The sequence below is a fragment of the Vicugna pacos genome, chromosome 9 (genome assembly GCF_048564905.1).
Source record: "Vicugna pacos chromosome 9, VicPac4, whole genome shotgun sequence".
Classification (NCBI taxonomy): domain Eukaryota; kingdom Metazoa; phylum Chordata; class Mammalia; order Artiodactyla; family Camelidae; genus Vicugna; species Vicugna pacos.
The window spans coordinates 43,592,174-43,613,926 of record NC_132995.1 but is presented as its reverse complement, the minus strand read 5'-3'; the positions used below and the strand labels follow the sequence as shown (position 1 = coordinate 43,613,926).

General features: G+C 46.7%; 1 protein-coding gene across 2 annotated transcripts in view; it reads right to left on the bottom strand.

The window, feature by feature from the left end:
• Positions 1-21,753, bottom strand: part of ZFHX3 (zinc finger homeobox 3) — a 232,441-nt gene that overhangs the window by 98,521 nt on the left and 112,167 nt on the right. The window contains exon 1 of one of the 2 annotated variants that reach the window (XM_072967646.1): positions 10,594-10,679. The exons of the other annotated variant lie outside the window; for it this stretch is intronic. The gene's annotated coding sequence lies outside the window, so the exon portion shown is untranslated. Of the gene's footprint in view, positions 1-10,593; positions 10,680-21,753 lie in introns of those variants that run through there. 2 annotated transcript variants of the gene reach the window in all.

Sequence of the window (21,753 nt, the reverse complement as noted above, 5' to 3'; positions counted from 1 at the left end):
ACCAACCACTCCCTTTTCAGCCCCGAAGAAGAATCCCCTATTGACAGTAAAGAAACTGTGATGTATAGAAATTATGAAATAGACGGGATACTGTGCACACATGGGGCCAACCTCTTCCTTACAAAAGGTGCTTAATTTTTATTTTATTTTAAGTCACTTGCCCAAAGTCATGCTGCTGGTGCGGGCAGAGCCAGGATCCACACCCCAGACCCACGTCCCTGCCACAGAACCACATATGGAGCTCTCTGCCCATCAGGTGCCAGCAGAATGAAAATCAGAAACCTTGTTCATCGTGTCTGCCAACATCCCAGGTGAAGACCAGGAAAGGAGAGCTCGACTGAAACGGCTGATAGACGCTTCCTTGATTCCCCAAATCCACTCTGAAGAATTTGATTATTTCTATCTCCAGCTCCATGACAGTCAACGCAGCAGAAATATTTGTCTGGTGGTCAACACAGGTGCATTATGTCATGTGTAAAATACAGATGTTTATACATGCCCTGTCTTCCTCGGAGGCAATTTTTAAAAACCACATGAGCAAACAAGACGTGAAGGACTACCCAAATATTTGGCACAGTCATCGTCTTCCTACCTTGAGCCCGGGTTTTGCTCCTTGGCTTCTGACGGGCAGGTACAATGCCATAGGCTTGGTGGTTAATGATGCAGGTGGTGTTCTAGCTCAGCGGGGCTGCAACTGGAGCGTGCAGCAGCAGCAGCAGCAGACTGTGGGGCCCACCCAGGGGTTTCTGAGGTGGGGACTGAAAATCTGCATTTCTAACAACCTCCCCAGGAGATGCTGATGCTGCTGGTCTGGGATCACCCTCTAAGAACGCTGCTTTGGACAGCAACTGCCATGGATTAGAGATCCAAGTCAGAATTCTCCTCTAAGAAGGAAAATGTCCCAGGCCTAAAATCTCTACATCACTCGCCTCTTTCTAAAGTGTATTTCAGATTCTAGCAAACAGCCCTCGATAAATCACGCAATGCCTGCACACAAGAGTTCACCTCTTTAATGAAAAGTCACACGGAAGTGGCTGCCCGCTACTAGCCTGCTCCACATACGTCATAAACGTCGGACTTGGCTCGATTCGTCTTGTTCTCCCCTTTCACACCTGCAGTCGGAGATTTCCTGGGGCCGCTGCTGAAAGTGTGACTCTTGATGGTGAGGCATGAGGCATCACTTTTCCCTCCCGAGCTCTGCATCCCACTGCGCGCACCTGTCCAGATGTCTTGCTGGAACCAAGCCCACGGGAGAATTTCAACCAAACATGAGAAAAAAATAAAATGATCTTTAACATGCCTCCTAGTCTCTGGAACTTTCTGGTTGCTGCTGCTGCTGAGGGCATGAGTTTGCTGCTCAAACCTGGAGGCTTCTCTCAAGCTCCCATGATCTGCTGACAAATATCCTCATCACCTTCATTACAGGAGAAGACACGGGCCGCTGGTGTGCGACGGGCCGGGGGCAGTGAGCACGCCCAGCGCTGATTTCCTCCTTCTAAGAGGAGCTTAATTTTTATTCCATTTTTTCCCCTTGAGACAGAAATGGGAGAGTGACTGGGCAGAAGGGAAAAATTCTCTCTAAACAAATGCCTTTGATGTCGTCCTTTCTGACTGCTGAGACACTGCACCCTGCCTCCTGAAACTTCGGGGATTTTGTGGAAGGTTGAAGAAGATAAGTTACACCTGTGGGAGGGGGACAAGGGGCCAAGAGAGCGAAAAGAGAAAAATGCTTCTTCGAGGAAGGCGGGCCGACAGGCCAGGAGACAGCTGACTGGAGCGCGGACAGCCACGCGGTGAGAGGGGACAGAGTTTTGTGAACGATGACACGGCTAGTTTCTCTGCCCTGCTTCCAGGGTCCCCCCAATAAATAACCCAGACAAACACCCTGTGCCCTGGGTTTTGCTCTCCTTCTCCCCGCTTTTTAAGTCTCATTAAAAGCCGATATTGTTCGGCCTCAAGATGGAGAGCTCAGCATGGATTTTACTGAACGTTAAATCAACCAGCAAGCGTAGCCAGCAAACTCTGTGGCACTTTAACTTTAAATAATGCAATAATTATTGAATTTCCTTTTTATAACTGAAGTGCTGGAATGTAAACAATGGGGCTGTAATTGCAGGAAGGGGGATCAATAGAGGCAATCGTTTTCAGCCATGTTAATTGTAAATACAATTGCTCCAAGATGTCAGACTTGTTCTTCTTGCTCCCAGAATCATCCTAACGGATGACAGAGTCCAACTTTCCCATTACAGCTGTTCGTTCCTTTAAGAGGTTCTCAATCAGGTCTGATCAATCTGTCAAGATAATGCATGGAGTAAGTAAGACTCTTCCAAACACAGGCTTCCAATCAATAGCCCGGACCAGCTTAATGAGGTGGGGCTCAGGCCCAGAGGGAGCCCAAGGCCCCCAGCTTGCGCCTAGGTTTGGCAGGCTGGCTTCCTCATAGGGCCCTGATAAACAGATCAGCCCTTAATGAGGATATTAGTTATGCACGCTTCAGCAAGCAGCAAGGCACCTGTCCCTTGGGACAGACGGACAGAAAACAAAATAGATTAACAGAAAACAATATGGTGCCAAATTAGCTCTAACTGAAGACTTTTCCCTCCTTCTCCTGCTCTCCTTAATTGTCCGGCAGAGTCAAGGACATCGATTAATCATTCCAATGGGCATGAGTTCAAAGACGGGGAGCATCCTTTGGGCTGGAGGACACTGGTATCTGCCAGACTCCCTTGGGCTGTCACTGAGTGTCAGTAGCCTCATCCCCTCAATGCTGTTTCCAGATCACAAGAGGGAACTCTCACAGAAGGACAGAAGGAAGGCCAGGCTGAGTCTTGATGTTCGACTGCCACCCTGGGGGGCTGTGGACTAAAGACCGACCAGAAGGAACCTGCTGCTCTTCACGGGTGATGTCTGTTTCTGACATCAAGTCTTGGTCTTGAGAATAGACGCACCCTCAGAGATGAGGAGGAGGAAAGTCAGGAGTCTAGAACCCCAGCTCGTCAGCACAGGCCTGGCAGGAGCCCGAATTCTCACAAGGAGAACCCCGAGGGCTCGCAGGCAGTCTGCAGAGCCATCTCCCCTCCCCAGAGGCCACTGTGCATCTTCCCACCTGTTCCTGCTGTGACTGGTCAGGAAGACAGCCCACCATGGAAGTCCTTGAGAAAGGGCCACACAAAAGGAAGGTCCCACCAAAAAGACAGAAGTGCCTTTCCCCAGTGGCCATGTGGCTGCGAGCAGAGGTTCCCAACGTGCAGCCCCTGGACCAGCATCATGAGCACTCCCTGGAACCCTTCCAGCCCCGGGCGGATCGACAGGAACTCTGGGGCGCGGCCAAGCTCACCCGATGACCACCGTCTTAGAGGACCAGTAAGTTGGCAAGTTACTGGTCTTTTTGGACCAGAAACAGTTCAGTGCCCAAGATATTATCTATAAAACCTATATTTTCCCTGAGTTTTGAATCAGAGCCCACCACCCACCTGCTCCATAATGCAAGGACTCTGGGAATAATGAAACCGAAGGAATGAGGCCCATGTGAAAACTCCGTTTTATTAGCTGGAAAAGGTCACACAATGGGTCACACACGAGTGAACTGCAAAAGTGAACAGTTTCATATTGTGAACAAAGTGAAATGAGAATAACGGGTTCTTTTTAACGGTAATGGGACAAGCAGAATAAAAGAAAATAAATACATAGCTAGAGAGATCAGAGCCCTCCTCTGTGCAAAGACCCAGCTCAAGGCCACTCCTTCTCCAAAGCCCTTCCCGGCTCCGGCTCCTCCACTCCCTCCGCTGGGCCCCGCCAGCCACGGGCAGCATCCACGCCTTACTTACCTCATTGTGTTTCAAACCACCCTCCTCTCTGCCACCACACACTAACAGCACCACCCAGGCGGGGAGCCCAAGCTGGGTCTTTCCATCTTAGCACTCAGCACACACAGCTCCTGATCCGCGGCCAGTGCTTAAAAATGGTTGCCTGAAAGTCTGAGCCAACAAAAAAAATCCTCTCATGCTCCACCATTGCTCTTGGTCTTCAGCTTGGCACTCAAGACCTGTCTAATTGAGTCCAATTCCCTTCCTCCATCTCAGACTTCAACCCTCCACTCCTCATCCCACGTGCAGTCAGATGCCTGGCAGTTCCCACTCTGTCCACCAACCTTCATCTTCCTGGTCTTCATGGCTCTCTTGCTTGGACACCTTCCCCAACACCTCCTTCACCTGCTGAAATGCTGCATGACTCTCCGAGCAGGGGGACAGCACCTCGGCCTGGAAGTCTCTCCCCGTCACACCCGAGCTAGAACTCCCATCTCCTGGCCTCTGGGATGGCAGAGCACAGGTGACCGTCCCCTGGGCCCACCACGAATCGTCCTTTTCAGCATATGCCTCACTGGACTTTGACAAGGGGCTCTGCAGTCCTTGATGGCCGAGACGGAAGTCTGGGGCTTCGGGACTAAATATGTCTGCTAATATACATGGCATGTTTAAGTAAGAGTGTTTGGCAGGCAATAACTACTATGAATGGCTATATTTAGTGACTTCATTAATTTCGTATATGGATCACGAAAGTGCTGTCCAGGCCCCTCCAAATCAGGCAAACCTCCCCCAGCCAGAGGGGTCCATCACTGTCATTCTAGCCTCTGTTTCGTCTCTACACCTCACTGTATTTACACAGATGTAGTTTCACTGTCCTCTTACAAGAGCTCTCTTACTACTAATCTGATAAATAACTACAAGACTTGGATATACCGAGAAGCAGCTAGAACATCCAAATGATCACAGAAGAAAGGGCTGGAGAGCAAACTGCACAGATGCCTCTCAGGGTGAGTGACTCAACGGCAAGAACCCCGAGGATAAGTTCACAGTGTCCACCACGCCTTTGTAGATAAAAACAGTTTAGTGCACAGTTTCATTCTAAACGTAAAACGTCTACTAGAGTCAAAGGAGTGACATGATAGCACTCAGACACTGGGAAGGTGGCACCGGGGGCACCCCCAGCACGCACAGCTGAGCAGCTGGACCATCTCCGCGTCTGAAGAATCAGGATAAGGACTTTTGTTCATTTTGTCAAACATACACACATATATTTTTATTTTCTTCCTGAGTTTCCCATCCTACTGTGTGCTGAGAACTGCCGCTATCTGGACCCTAAGGAACTAGTTATGTCCGACACTTACATCAATTTTCACGTTCTGGGATCTGCAAGGAAGGACTGATTCATTCCCCACACAGGCTCAGAAGCTGAAGACTCAGATGTGCCCCCTTCCCTTCCACTTTATGCCCAAACTCTGGGCTCGCCAGCCTTCGGACTGGCTGGTCCCACTTGTGACAGACCCTCTCCAGGGTCTTCCCAACAATGTGGTCCAAAGACCCCGTCTCCCGGGTCTGCTCTCAACCTCTCAACAGAATGAGGCTGGGAGGCCAGTCAGTGAATTTTTGTTTTTTAAATGAGATTTTTTTAAAACATATTTTTAAATGGTGAGATAAATGGGAGGTTTTTCATCAGCCAGTGCACACTGGCCATAACATCCCTTCCTTTTATTCAGCAACTTCATTCTGGCCCAGCAGGCCCAAACACCAGGGTGAGGTGAGCAGGACCCACAGCAAGAGGTCTGCTGGGAGCACAGTCAGATTCAGTCTAGACAGATGATGGTTCAGAAAACCTGCTGGAGAACTAGGAGGGATCTTCTTCAGTGGAATCCAAGTTTCAGAAAACTGCACATATAAAACCAGAAACTGGGAAAATTTTCTTTGAGCAAAATGATGGTATTTAGGGGAGGTCTAGAGAATGGGGGGAAAGGCAAGACTAGAGAGAAGTGGCTGAGATGCGGCCAGCTCTGGGCCCCAGGATGCAGTGGCACACATCATGCACGTGAGTAGGGATGGTGTGACTGGGGCACAGTGACATCTGGGCACAAGCCACCTGTGGTTGCCTCCTAGGACTACAGTATTAACATGTGGCCAGTCACTCACCACCATCTCCATTTGCAGGCGGCATCTTTGTGGACTTTCAAATCCAGTGGCTTGCCCTGTATGATCACATACTACAAATACTCTTTTTTTAGTAGCTATTTTAAAGGCTGAAAGTGTTAAAATACACATTTTTCAATGACCTTTCCAGGTGACTCTATAACATGAGGACAGAAGAACCAACAGCCAGTCTAGTTTCTGGTGACACTTCGATTTTTCAGTGGTTCTTTTTCCAGCTTATGAGTCATCCATTCCCTGTTTGTCTATCCACGTTTCTGCTTCCTGCTTCCTGACACAACAATGAGAGATACTATGAATCTTCTTGAAACTCTGCTTTCGTCACTCCCCGCGCATGAGAGAGGTCCTCCACTCGAAGTGTTATCCACCTCTCCTCCCCTGCGCCACCCCCGTCTCCAGCCAGCTCTGCTGTTTGCTGACTTGGTCCCTCAGTAGCCTCGTGTGTGTTTGATACTGGCTCATCGTATTCCCTCCCGAGCATGCTGTGTTCTCCGCTCAGCCAAATCCTGTTCCCCTTTCTGGGCATCACATCTCTGCCCCTACTTCTGTCCATGGTGATTCTTCCTCCTCTGAACTCCAAGTCTCCATCTCATAGCACATCTTTTCCCACTGAAACCCTGAGCACTGGTTAGCAGCTTTAGGTATGTGGCACATTCTCCGATAAGGCTGGAAGGTTCCTGAAGGCAGGGACCGTGTGCCCTCCTACTGGTGACACAACAGTCATGTCACCCTGCGGCGAGAACACAGGCATGGGCGCGGGGAGCCATGCAGAGGAGGGGGGCTCTGACCCTGAGCTCCCTCCTCAATTGTAAAACGGACCATCACCACATGATGAGGGGCTATGAGGTTCCAGAGAGGAAATCAACATGAACGCATTTCATGAGTGGTCAGGCAAAATTAACATAAGAAAAGTTGCCGTGGGATGATAATTGGTTGGAAGGGGCACTTAAAGACTCAGAAAGCCTCCTTCACCATCTGATTTCATTGGGGTCCAGTCTACGCAAAGATGAATTAATTACTGCATCATCTGCTCACTTACCTCACTAATGAAATCACTGGTTTTGCTAGGGAAGAATGGGACAGAGGACTGGCTAGCCTCTAGGTGTGAGTCCCACTGGTGCCAGCTGCAGTCCCCAGTGCCAACATGACTCATGAGGTGACACACACTGCCAGTGGGCTTTTTTGTTATTATGTGACCTTCAGCCAGTCACCCTTTCTCACTTCGGTGATAAAATCTAGATGGCAACACTGAGAACCCACTTCACGGCATCATGCGAGGAGTGACGACGGTGCACAGCTTTGCGTGACTGGGGAGCACGCTGTCTTTGTGGAGAGTGATATTACTTAACATTTAGAATAATACCCACTGTTTCAGGTTGAGAAAGCATTTAGATTTTAGCTAAACTGAAGGCTGAACAGATCCACTAATGAGCAGTGTCCTTCCCACAGAAACACTGAAAGCTATGCAGTCTACTGAATAAAATGACTAGCAGTACATTAGCAAGAAGCTGATGCAGGTTTAGTTACCATGAAACCAGGGTCACTGCACTCAACATCTGATAAGCAGATTCTTCAGATCACAGAAATAAACCAGGGCCGACTGAGCTGACAACTACATCTCAGAGGATGGTTGGGACAGAATAATTTCTTAGCCTAAAATTCCCCCAGAATTCATAAAAATACAACCTCTTAAAAAGACATGTTTCTATCATTTAGACCAACTGTCAACCAACTTTCTCTGTAAATATCTGTACGGTAGACATTTTAGGCTGAGGGTCATCTGGTCTCTCACCACTGCCTTACTCTGCCATCAGGGCACAAAAGCAGTGACGGAGACTGCGTTCCAATAAAACTTTATTTATAATGACAAGCGACTGGCTGGATTCCCCTCTGGTAGGCATCTGCTAACCTTGGATGTAAAACTTGGTGAAAAATTTACCCAGGAGAAGCCACCCACCTACACACACACACACACACACACACACACACACACACACATTCATCAAGCACAGTAAGTTCCTTCCAACTTGTCAAAACTCAGTAAGAGTCAGGCATGCGAACCTGATGTAAAAGTAAGCTGTTTCAAACTGAAGGTCAATGGTAATTCAAGTACCATTTAACTTCGGAATTATGAAATCCCTCAGAACAATTAAACTTCATCCTTGTTTTCAGGCTTTGAATGTAAGAACTTGTGTGTAAATGTACCCTGTACTCACAGGCACCTGTTCTCAAGTTCTGCATCTCATTCCATAACCGTGTGAACAACGCTGCAGGAGTCAGAGTTAAGGTTATACATTTATTCAGAACTAAACAATACCTGTAACCGATTCAATTTTTAACTAAGCTAATGATAGAATTACAGATGACAATAAAAAAGTAGGCTCCCTCTGCGCCCTTTAGCAGCTTAAAATAATCATGTTTAAAGAGCCAGGAAGCAGAAGGAAAAGGTGAAAAACTGGGTCACGCTCATCCTTGGGTATTTTCCTGCACGCCAAGCTCTTGCTTCCTCAGCATCTCTTAAAAGGAGGATGCCAGCAATGAACTTGACATCCAGCAATGAGTGGTCAGGAAGTCTGGATTTAGAAAAATAAAATATTTAAATGTTCTCTCAGTAACACCATCTACGTGTATCTAGCCCTATACAAACTTCAAAGGGTTTGGTCCTTCTTTAGCTCAACTGACTGTCCCAACTACCTTGTGAAATTAAGGGGAGACAGACACCTTTCTTCACTGTCTGCAGGACACAGAAGAGTTAAGTCAAAGGTGGTGAATCAACAGCAACTGGGGAGACTAAAGGTCTGAGCTGCAGAACTCCTGGAGTTTAAAAAAATTCTTAATGAACAATTAACACTTTAAAATCTGTGAATTTCCTTCCCATGTAACTGAGATCTTCTGAGTCTATTTTACAATGATCTGGGTCAGGTCGGGTAGGCACTCTCCAGGGCAGCAGGAGCACCAGTGCATGATGCCCACATGGCCCCCTGCAGGCACTTGGTTTAGTCACCGTGGGGCTGTGCCATGAGTAAAGGACAATGTGGCTTGTGAGTGGAGGCCATGCAAGTCGACCCCGGGTCTTCTCGTCCTGGATCGGCGTTGGTTACGCCACACTGTAAATAATCCAGTGCAAAGATCGCCCTGAAAACCAGTGCCCCTATTGGCGAGGTACCCCGCAAAACCGAAGGCAAAAAGCTGAGCTCCACCACACTCAGGCAATAAGGGTATTTGGGATGAATGTGGCTTCACGAGGGAGGCCAACTTAATTCTGCCACATGAGTTAATATGTGTTAATTGGTAGGAAAAGGTAAAATTAATGAGGACATTAACATAGCTATTTAAAAACAGCTCCATGTTCCTCCCATTGTAACATACAGAACTATCAGGAAGTAATTGAGGGAAAAGGACACTGTCAATTCTCAATTATCTGCATGAATGAAGCGCTCAGTGACACGGATAATCCAAGTCATTTACATTTGGATTTAGAAAGTAACATCTTTTTCCCTCGGAAAACTTACCTTCCTAATTACAGCTTGCCATACGTGATGGAGAAATCAGGCTACCTTCTCTGCCAGAGAAGAAAGCTGTTGGGGAGTATATAGAAACTGCCAGGAGTTTCAGACCCACCACAGAGAACCAAAGGCAGATAAAAGAGTAGTGACAGCGGCTGTCCAACATGGTAGCCATGAGCCACTTGTGACGGTGTACATTTAAATGACAAGTTCCAGTCCTCAGTCACACAAGCCACATTTCAAGCACTCATAGCCCCACAGGGCTAGCGTCTACCATGTTAATGCAGATACAGAACACGGCCATCATCACAGCAAGTTCCAGTGGCAGCACTGAATTCTAGGCTGATGACAACCTCCAGCTTCCTGGATTAAGTACAAAGCTGGGGGCAGGGCAGAAATGCACGAGATGCCACGCTGCCACTCTTACAGAAACAGAAGGGAATTGTAACACCTGACTCTCTCAGCCAGTTTAATTTCAAGCCCGGTAATTGTAGACTCTGGGGAATAATGCACACACAAAAAATAAGCATTGCATTCTAAGTAAAATGAGGCTTTTTAATTAACAAGGCAGAAAACAGGTGGATAAAGGGTGAGGTAGGAAAGTCTGATTTTAAGCAAACATTCGCCATCTGTACCTGCGCCCACTGTGGCCACGCGGCCGGGGCAGGGCTGCAGGTAAACAAGGGGGAGATGGCGGCCCCACAGGGCCCGTTCTGGTGGGGGCCTGCCCAGGTGCCCTGGGAGCAGTGTCAGGCCCAGTGTCACTTCACATCCTCATTAATTATCTTGAAAGGAGAGGGTTAGTAAACAGCAAGTTAATTAAATTCTCAGATGATGCTAATTTGGGAGGCTTTAGAAAGACTGGCAAGGGCAGAGGCAACATAAATGGGACCTGGATGGGTTAGAAGTCTGAGTGGAAAATAAAATTAAGCCCTGGCTAAACAAACACCGTTTTAAATAAGTCTTATGGAAGGGCCAAAATATGCCCAACAAGGAATTTGGAAAAGTGTTGTACTAAAATGAAAAGGCTGGCAATGTCTAAGGCATATAATCAGAATGGCAGCTAAAAACCAAAAAGCCTTTTTATGATTTTTAATACCAGCATTTACCTGCACGTAGAAGCCGGTCTGGAAGGAACACCAGCTGCACCCCAAGAGGTGCAGCCACAGGGGACAGGAGGCAGGGGTGCAGCTCCCACTTTTACTTCACAGTCTTTAAAACTGATGATGTATTTTTCAAACAAGCATGTATCATGGGTTTTCTAGTTGTTTCTGTTTGGTTTTTAAAGTCTTTTTAGTTTGAAATGGTTTCAGATGCACAGAAGAGCTGCAAAGACAGTATGGAGTTCTCACATGCCCTCACCCAGCTTCCCCTGCTGTCAACATCTTACGTCTTAACATCCAGGACATCTGTCAAAAACAAGAAGTTGACAATGGTCCAGTATTGTCACTGAAGGACAGACTTTATATCCTTTATTGTTTTTCCACTCATGCCCTTCTTCTGTGCCCGGGTCCAAAGCAGGATCCCACCCAGCACTGAGATGTGACACCTCCTTCAACCTGTGCAGCTCCCCCAGCTCAGCGACCTCGACACTTCTGAAGAGTGCTGGCCAGGTATTCGCAGAGCATCCCTCAACTGCGGTTTCTCGGGTGTTTTCTCACGATTTGACTGAGGCTACGGATTTGTAGAGAGTACCCTTCCAAATACGTCACCTAGCGGGACGTGACGTCAACGTGACTTCTCCCTGGCCATTTAACCTTCATCACTCGGTGAAGGGTGGTCCTGCCAGACTCTTCCATGGCCCGTTACTCCCCCTCCCTTTCCACACTTGATTCAATCAGAGTTGCGCCACTAAGTCCAGCCCCCAGTCAAGAGGAGGGGAATGAAGCTCCACCTTCCGGTTACAATGTTGTTAAGTAAAATAAAAATATCTTTTAAAAAGGATAACTGTCTCTTCGTGGAAACAGAAGTACCTAATGAAAGTATCTATCTAGAAAGTCAGAGTCGTCTTTGTTTTGAATGCCTGGATTCTCCACAACACAGACGCACACAGGCCCACACTGCAGAGCCTTCGCTCCATGCGAAGCGCGGCCTTGCCCACCACATATATTCACTCACCCAATCCTCACGACAGCCTGATGAAGGTGAGGCTGCAATATTACAATTCAATGATCGACTCCAAATCACAAGTGAGGAAACACGGCAAAAACGAGAGTGAACTGCTTAATCACGTTAACACCATTATTAAATGGCAGAGCAGGATCTGAACTCAGGCCTCCTGGCCCTAGCAAGCTCTTTGTGATCCTGCTTCTCCACAGACAACCGCAAGGCAGTCAAATGGAGCAGCCAAATATAATTCACAAAGAGTGACCTGGGGCAAGATTCGAGAGCTGAACGAGCCAGAGGCTTCTCTGGAGAGAAACCCACCCACGGTGGCTCTCTGAAGATCCACCCACCGCAGGGCTAAGGAGACGCAACAAAACCAAGATGTTCTGGAGGAAAAGGGGATGGGGTTTTAACAGAGGACAGTTCTCCTTTATCTGTCCAGTGAGGCAAGGATGACAGGACACCTGAGCTGGTCAAAGGAACTCTCCATCCACAGGTGTAGAAGATGCTCAAAATCCATGGACCACAATGCTTACTGATAACCCAGTCCCTTCCTCAGAGATCAGCCTGGAATTCTCTCCTCCAATAACATTTACCTTTCCTACTCTTCTGAGGGTTCACTGAGGGTGTTAAAGTGACACCTGCAAAAAGTACTTCTGGAGTCAGCAACAAAGCACAGAGGTGAGGGTTGGAGCAATTTGACTGGCTTGGGGAGAGAGGACGCCAAGACAGAAAGAGACCAACCACCCGGACAGAGGGGGGACACTTGGCTCATGACCTCCCCAATCTACAACATGGCTTGTTTAATTCCAACCGTTAACTATTTTGATATACTGACATAAAAAAGAAACAGGAAATGAGTTGCTCCCAGAGAAATAAGAAAGGAACCTGGGAAGTGTGGATGAGAACTAGGGGGTCCCCCAATGTCCCGCCTTACTTGGTTCCCATGCTCATCTTTACCATTTTCCTTTGCCACAGAGAAAAACTGAGGACATGAGAGGAAGCAATAAATGCCCCTTTCCTGGCTGCCCACCCCACTCCATTGTCTTCTCTAAATATCTGGCATTCATTTCCCCACCACTTAACTCTTGTTTCTATTGTTCCCTAATTGTTTCACCTGCATAAATTTGCCTTTAAAATGACACGAGTATGGAACCACATCACACAGATTCTTCTCACACCACCCTGATCCCATCTCACAAGTGGGCGGAGAGCAGATCTTCTATAAACATTTAGAATCACAGAACTTGGGACCAGAAGAGACAGCCTTGGATGCTCAGCTAGATGTAAGTTTCCCAGGTCAGCGTGGTCAGCCTCTGCCTAAACACATCCATCGAGCTAGATTTTTTTTTTTTTACAGGAAAACAGAACATACCTCCTCTCAAAACAGGGTCTCAGTGTGCACTTTAAAAGCATACAGACACATGTTATTAAATGCAGAGGAGTGTTGTTAACAGCAGCTGATACCTGAGTGCTGACCATCTATACTCAGGCATGGTTCTCAGGGCTGTTCTAAAAAAAAAAAAAAAAGACTCAGCCCCAGCCACCTTAGAGGTAACTGCTTAACATTTCAATGTATTCTTTCTCATGCATTTCAATGTTTTACCTCATTCAGAAAAATAAAACAGTATTCAAGAGGGGCACATTTCCTGATTTTTAATGGTGCCAAAACACCTGAAAATTAAAGACTGAAGCATTGTATGTGGCAAAAATCTAAAATCACTTAAGCAGATTTTTTTTAAGATGGGGGAGAATTAGGTTTACTTAAACACGTATGTATGTATTTTTAATTTTAACCCAGGACCTCATGCATGCTAAGGATGCAGGCTACCACTGAGCTGTACCCTCTTCCCCCATCCCCCGGGGCAGATAGTTGTGAGCACTTAGAAAGGTCATGAACCACTAGAAGTAAGCATCCACTCACCAAGCACGGAGCAGGAGACTAATGTCTTTCTTTCCTTAACTCTCCACTAAATCCCCCCCTCCTCCACGAAATAATGTCACTACTGCTGTTAGCACTAAATTGGTGGATTAGCAACTATTAGAAATTAATGACATGTGTTTGTCTCCCACAATATTCCTATGAACAGTCTGAAGAGAGGAGGATTTGATTTTAGGATGGCCAGGGGTCTCTGTGCTCAGGAACACTGGCTCCAAGGACACTGATCATGAGTGAAAGCCCACCTGGAGGAAAATGTCTACAGGCGAGCACAATAGTCTCACTGGACTGCTCCTGTCCACCGTTTCCAGTAAGATGTGAGTGAGGGAGAAGTCACGCCCATCAACCCCACCACGGGCACTGAGTCTAAAAGTCATACAGAAAAACCAACAGGTGATACTTAAAAACACGTTAAAAGGATGACTGATGAGAATTCTTATAGTACCAGGCAGTACAAAACCAAAGTAATTACAGCAGTTCTGCAGGGGCCCAAGTCAAGGCAAATGAAAGAAACAAGAGAAAGTCTAAGAGCAAATCCAAGCAGGAAGTGAGTGCGCCGCACGGTGGCCTGTGTGAGCACTGCAGGAGAGGGTGGGAGGGCGGCTCAGTAAATGGGGCCGGGGCGGGTAACCAGCTGGGAAAGTAATAAACATGGAGGGCTCCCTGTCTCACAACAGATACCAAAACAAACTCCAGATGGATTACGGGGTTTAGTGTCAAAACAGTAAACCAGAGAAGAACGAACGGGGAGCATAAATGAACACAATCTTGGCAGGGGAAAGGGATCTCTAAGCTTAACAGAGGGGAAAGAAGCAGAAATAAAAAGTCTTCATGATGTAAAAATCTGTCATTTTGGAATTTCAAAACATACACACGGTAAAGATAATGATGAGTGGGGAAGATGATGCCGTAAGACAGAGCAAACACGTGTTCAGCATTTTTGATACAGAAAGAGCGCTTCTCATTTGTGTATTTATATTACATGTTTAGTAAAATTTTACTTACGATGGTGAAAACTGGAAACAATCTGAATGTGGAGGCGTAGCTCAGGAAGTCATGGCACCTTCATACAGTGGTGCACTGCGCAGCTATCAAAAATTATGTGGCAGAAACATTTAGCGACATAAAAAAAAATCAAATGTCATAAAGTTAAAAGAAGCCAGTTACAAAATACAGTATCATTTAAATTTTACAAAACAGTAATATCCCATCTATACAGAGAAGACTAAAATTACATCTGCCAAAATGGTTAAAGTGAAAGCCACCACTGGCTGGTGAGATCAGGGATGATTTTCTCTTTTGTGCATCTCTGCATTTCTAGAAGTATTTTTTTTTTAAGCAATAGACAAGAATTACTTTTGAACTCAAAAATAAAATTAAGACAAATAAATGGAAAGACATCTATTAAAACAAGACGACGTTATTGTCACATTTCCAGATTTTATACATGTGAGAGGGCAACCAGCACTGAGACAACGGAATCAACAGGACCAAGGAAAACAGCAATAAACGTCGGGTCCTGGTCTCAGGTTTAGGGGACACGGGGACCTCATTTAATTGTCAGCTCCATGAAAACAAAGGCAACAAGAAAACCCTGCTCGTTTCAGAGGACCACAAATTACAAAGAAGCCAAGGATTTGATTTGGCTCCTTAGTAAAAGAACATAAAGTTAATGATTCGGTGTCCGCGTCAAGGAAGGTAAATGACCCCATAATCAACCAGCAGGGTCTCACCAAGCAGACCACGCCACCCAGGAGACGCATCCACAAGCAACCCATCAGAGGCAGGTAACAGGGATGACAAGGGGCTTGGAAATCACTTTATAGGAAGAATTAGTTAGAAACACCAGAGATGTGTACTCAGTCAAATGGAGAAGGGACATGCACAGGGACAAGTGACAAAAAGAAGAGGGAGCAGTTAGCTAAATAAACTATGGCACCTTCATGCCAGGGTATCTGTGCAGCTACTAAAAATCAAGTGGTAGAAAAATACTTAGTGACTTAAAAAAATATATATATATATATACATACACATATATATATGAATGACAAAGTGTAAAGCAGCCTGTTACAAAATGCACGTACTACCATTTACATTCTACAGGAAGTAATACGAGGAGGAAGGTTCTTTTATAAGAGGAACTGGAAACATCTGTCTCTACTGTTGCAGGTAACAAAGTAGACAGGACCTCAACAGAAAAGACGCTAACAATGAGAGGTGCCCCTAGACCACTGGGTGTAGATAAAGTGGAAACATTCAGAGAGCTTGATGACACTGCTTAGAGGTATTTCTATAAAGTGTTTCTTCATCAGGGTATTTCCTAAACGCTCTTCAAGGACCAGGAGCTTGGTACAAACACAGATGCCTCGTATTTCCCCAGCCCAGAGTCACAGAATCAAACTCAGGGGCAGAACTCCAGGAACTGTACTTTAAAGGGTTCACCAAATGATTCTGATGCACAGTCAGGTTTGAAACCTTGAGAGGGTGAAATCTTTAACAGGTTTTAAGAAATGATACCTGTTTTTTTAAGGCAACATAGAAAGAAGCAAAAAAAAAAAAAAGTAAAAATCACCAAATTCTATCAATTAGATGAACATGTCTGACCAATGTCCATCCTGACATCTGTAATCTATATACATGTTATATCACAATTTCACATGAAGTGGCATAATGTGTGTGTATATATCACATTTTTATACTATGTTCACACCATCTCTCCAATTAAAAGTTACATATACACCATCACTTTTAACAGCTGCATAGTTATCCACCACAAAAACTTGCAGTCCAACTCAGTTTACCAACTCAAAAAAACACAAAAAACAAAAAATACAAAAAACAAAAAACAAAACCTGACATAAACAATGCTGTGACGAGGAACATTTCAAACATATTAACAACCCAGAAGTCAGAGCACCCCAACAGAGGATAAGGCCACTTTACATTTGGATACATGTCAGCAAAAAAATCACATGCTCACCCACAGGACACACCTGCCCCTGGATTCCCTCATGATTAGGAAGATAATAAACATTTACAGGGGAAACCACCTGTCTGTGTGTAAGCTCCACAACAGTTTCCCCAAATAAAAGAAGACAACTTTCCTAAGTTTTAAAGCAAATCCAACAAAGATCAGAAGAAAGCCTCCTTGGGGGAGGTATAGCTCAGTGGTAGAGGGCATGCTTAGCATGCACGAGGTCCTGAGTTCAATCGCTGGTACCTCCACTAAATCCATCAATCAAATTGCCCACCCGCCCCCCCCCCAAAAAGAAGGAAACCTCCTAGCAGAATGCACGGGCATTGAGGGCCCTGTTCTGGATTACAGACCCTGTCCTGTCCTCCTCCCCCAAGTACTGGGCTCTGATGCAGAAAGGGAACAGGGGGAACAAGAAAGCTTCCAGAACACGTGGCTTCTAGGGACTTGGGCTAGTTCTTCATAGAAAATGAGACCGGTTACTTCTTCCGGGGACTTCCAAGGCCAAATCGTATCCAGCTTTTCTCTTCTTCAAAAGGCACAAGGCATTGCTGGGGAAGCCAGAGGTACAGGGGCTCTACCAGGAGACACAGGGTAGTAGAGAAAGGGGGATGGAGAACTGAGGGAATGCAGTCTGCTCAGATGTGACCTGAGAAAGGCCCTGGGAAAACAATTAGAGGAAATCTCATCGTCATTTAGATTTGGGGCTCCCCTCACTCCCTGAAAAAGGAATCCGAATACCGAGGCAACAGGCATGACAGGGATGGTCGAAGGGGCCTGGCCTCGCCTGAATGCTTCTAAGCCGCAAACGGCCACAGTGTGCAGAAAGGAGACAAGGCGTCTTGAAGGCAAGGACCAGGGTGGAGAGGGGCTGGTGCCTTGGCTCTCATGTTGTGTGACTCATGCTGGTTCCAGCCCCTGGGAAGCTGGCTGGGGCCTTGTCCTGAGCAAGACGACAGGCCTCTGCCGGTTTCCTAGCAACCCTTGTAGGCAGCAGGCAGCATCTGAGACAAGGCCATCCAGGGAAAAATTAAAACGGCCATGGGCACAAATGCAAAACGGAAGCCAGACCAGTTCCCAGATGGGCATAGTGGGACCCAGGGCCCTGCCAGCCAGCCCCAAAACCAAGCTCCACCAAAAGGCATTTTGGGGTACCAGCCACAGAGGTGGTCTGGCTTCCTTCTCCCCAGGCCTGCAGCCTCTGCAGCACACAGACAGCCACACCTGCCAACTCGTGCCCTCCCTGCCGCCAGGGAACAGGAATAGCAGGCTTCGTTTCCACATTTCAGGGGCATGATAACCAAAAGTGCACAACCGGCTGTCCTGCGAACTTCAACCCCAGGCAGTGACACCCAAGGCACCCATATCTAGACTCTTCCCTTTGCACCCTGATTCTTCCCTCTGCAGTTACTTCCACAAGCCCACTCCACCAGGTACCACCCTCTGCTAAACAGGCTGAGCTCCCCACCATCGCCCAACTGCTCCATCCCAGGTCAGCAGCTCAGGCCACCTGTTCCACACAAAGGACCTGCCCTTTGGCCACCGTCAATGGTTCCTTCTCCGTCAGCCTAAGTTTGCCGCATTCTACTTAACCCATTACGCCGACCACGGCCGAGCGGCAGGCGTGACGAGTGAGATGAGGACTTATCCTAACTCTGCGGCACACAGAGAAAAGGGCCAACACCTAGGGCAACCTTAGAGTCACGGCAAGGAGGTCTATCGAGTTGCCACCTTCAACACAGGGATGGGAGTAAAAGCAAGGGCCAGAGAAGAAAGGGCGCAGCCAGACCCGGTTTCTGGCTTCACATAGAATGTGTTACCCCAGGTGCTTTCCCATTGCTCGCTTTTTGTCTATGAAGTTGTCTTGTGTGATCAGGTATTAGTCACAAGAAATCTGCTTTCAACTGTCTTCAATCTGCTTTGTGCCATACAGTTCTTGAAACTCCTTCACATCAAATCCTAATAACCCTGAGAGGCAAACAGGTCCATTTTACAGATGGTACTAAGGCACCTGTCCAGGTGTGAGGCTGGTACAGGCCAGAGCCGAGAACAGAACAGAATCTAGCATTCTGCTCTGGCCATCTGAGGTTCCTCAGAGGATTAGGTTCATATATGGGAAAGTCGCCACACCTATACAGACCATACTCTGTATGGGCTGATGAAATTAGCAGTATCTAAGGCACCCTGTCATACACAAAAAATACAGCAAATACACACACACAGGCACACACACACACATGTGTATCTGTGTGTCTGTTACAGAGAGACACATAAACTGGCATCCATCGCCCAGTCATTTGTCTGGTTACCAAGGACAGAAGGGATATACTTGTATCCCTCATGCATTCAAACTCCTCACTTCATTTATAGAACCAAAGTATTACATTAATGATTTTCCAGGGCCCGCACTTCTACGGCCTGATTTAGGCCAGGAAACAGTCACTGGGGCTGTTTTAGACGCGCCATGAAAAGAGGTACCGGCACACACAGGAATTAACACGACCGCACAGGCAGCAACTTCCCAGATCTCTGTCCTGACCTCATCAATCTCAAGTCTCTGCTCCCTGGTAGCAGATGAAGTGGGAGCTAATGAAAAAGCTCGGGAAATCAGCACCACTAAGAAAATGCCAATACTCATTCGAAATCAACATAAACAGTCGACCGTTTTTATCCCACTTTGAATTGCCTCGTCCTTCCTGGAGTGCCTCCCGGGCAGGATCATGCCTTTACGTCCTGTATAACGCCTGCTTCACAACGCTATTACTCATTAAGTGTCAAAATAACAATTATCCCAGATGGCGGATTCACAAGTGGGTTAGCCATGGCGGGAACAGGGCTAGCCCGCACTTGCCCCGGGCACTAAAGTTCAGCCATCACAACGTTCTGAAATAGACTGTTCTTTCTTCTGGTTATTTATTCATTTTTTAACATCAAGGAGAGGCTCCCATTTTCTCTTCTAAAGCTGGTTTCAATAGGTGAAACCTCTTGGAAGCCACATAAAAAAATGTTCACTTTGTAGCTCGTAACCGAAACGAGAACAACTTTAGATTTGACTGGTCACTCAACCCACCTTCCCTCCAACCAACACACCTCTCACGAGGGCATCGCGGGGCAGCGGGGCAGTGGCTCCCTAGGAGCACTTCGAGAAAAGTACCCCTGCTTTCCCACAAGGAGAGACGCTGCTGGGAAAACCGTGGTGGAGGGAAGCACCGAAGGGCTCCTAACACACACCTGTTTGACTCCTGACTCTGCTCCCTCAATTAGAAGAAAACGGTCACAACAGCTGATGGGTTTTGCCACAAGGTGGTTCAAGCCAGAGGAGGGGTTGTCACTCCAAAGTGGTGCCAGGTATCCTCGGGCAGAACGAGGGTGGGGTGGCACCCACCCAGCAGCCTGTGGGCTGGGGCCGGAGGGTGTAACTACACCAGCCTTAAAAAGCCAACAGGCTGCTGAATGCCAAGCCTGCACTATTAATTTGCATATGACATTAATTTTGCTGTCAGTGTGTTAATGTGTGATTAATTCTGTCATGGGTTAGAGCAAGGAGAATTAGTTAATTGTCAGAAACCCTTCTCATTCACTCTCTCACACATCTCCCCCCACCATCACATCCCTCTTTTTTTCTCTCCTTATTAAACTAACCTCCTGGGTTTTCTTCCTCAGGGCACTTCTCTTCTGCGGGATTTTAATCCCATCTCCTCCTACCCTTTATATTAATGCATTTCCAGATGAGAAGTGAGAACGCAGATGGGTCAGGCACCCCCCCACCCCCACCGGCAAGTCTGAACTCTGTCCAGGCAGCAGCGGGGGTGGTTTGGTAAGGTCTTACAACAGGGACACACAGGTCCCATTCATGTTCGTGGTCCATTGCCAATGCCAGCGATACCTGTGTGCATTGTACAATCCGCTGTTTGTGTGCTATGCAAATAACCTGTGGGGCTGGAACAAGCTGGAATGTGGAGTTAACACAAAGCCATTGCTGTGCTACAGAAATGGGTCAGTTGCTGCCCATTTTCCCTGGCTGCCCAGAGGCCGGCCGGCTTCTTCCTTCTGTGCCAGCCTCGGCCACCATCAGTGCAGCTCCAAGTTCAGCTTGGTCAGCATGAGTCCAGTGCATTTTTACTCTGGACTTTATTCCATCAGCTAGTTAACTATACTTAAAAAAAAAAGTGCAATTAAAAGAATTGTGAGGCCCTAACTCTATAAATGACAGCAGAGTTCTAGAGCGAATGGAGTGTCAGAAAATTTCCAGGGGTGTGAGCATGTTGTAGGTCAGACTGACAGCCTCCAACCACAGCGGCAAGGTCAAGGACAAGCGCCGCTGGTGAAGGATGGGCAGTTCTGACGATGCCACTCCCCAGCTGCACTGAAATACAGTCTACAACCATATCCTCTTACCTATTCCTGGGTCTTTCCATTACCTTCCATTACACCTGGAGTTGCCCTAAGTTCTGAAGAAGTAAGACTGAGGAAGAACGAAGAAAGGAGCGAACGCAAATTCATCTGATGCTCCCATCTTCAGCTGTGCAATCACTCAGACTTCTTCTCATTTACAGGGCTGAAAAACCAAGTGTCTCCTTGTGGCCTATTCCTTCCCAGACCAATTTTCTAGGAGGCTGGAATGGGCTCCAGCCAAGGGCAGGCAGGGATCCTAAGTTTTACATCTTCTGAAAGACATGAATGAAAGGAAAAGGGGCAAAGGCTTTTCCACTCCCCTCTCCTAAGCAAGTTACAGAATACATGTCAGGTTATCGAAAAGGGGCCTAAATTTATCTCTGGGAGCATGTTTCCAACAGTTAACATATAAACAGTTAACTACAATACACAGGAAGTAGGTAACCAACACCTATGTACCTGTTGCAAACAACATTTTATGATCTTTCTACAAAGCACAGGGTTCATTTTAAATCCTAAAGCTGCTGGGTTTTTTTTTTTTTTACTTTGAAAAAATATCAATTGGAACTTTTTTTCTAATTAGCAAAGAGTAATGTTCTTAAGGGCCATGAGGATTATAATGTCTTGTCATTTTATTTCACATATACTTTTACAGCTGAAGTAACTAGATGTTGGAGAGAGACCAAATGTAATTTCTCATGGTAACCAACTAAACAGTGCTCCTAAGGAATGTGTAACCTCCCCCTTCCCACTCTCTTACTCACTTCCTTCCCCAAGTAATAAAAGCCAGATAAATCCATGCAGAAGGCAAAAGAGGGGTTCTCTGCAGCAACCCCATTTTCCAACCACTTGTTT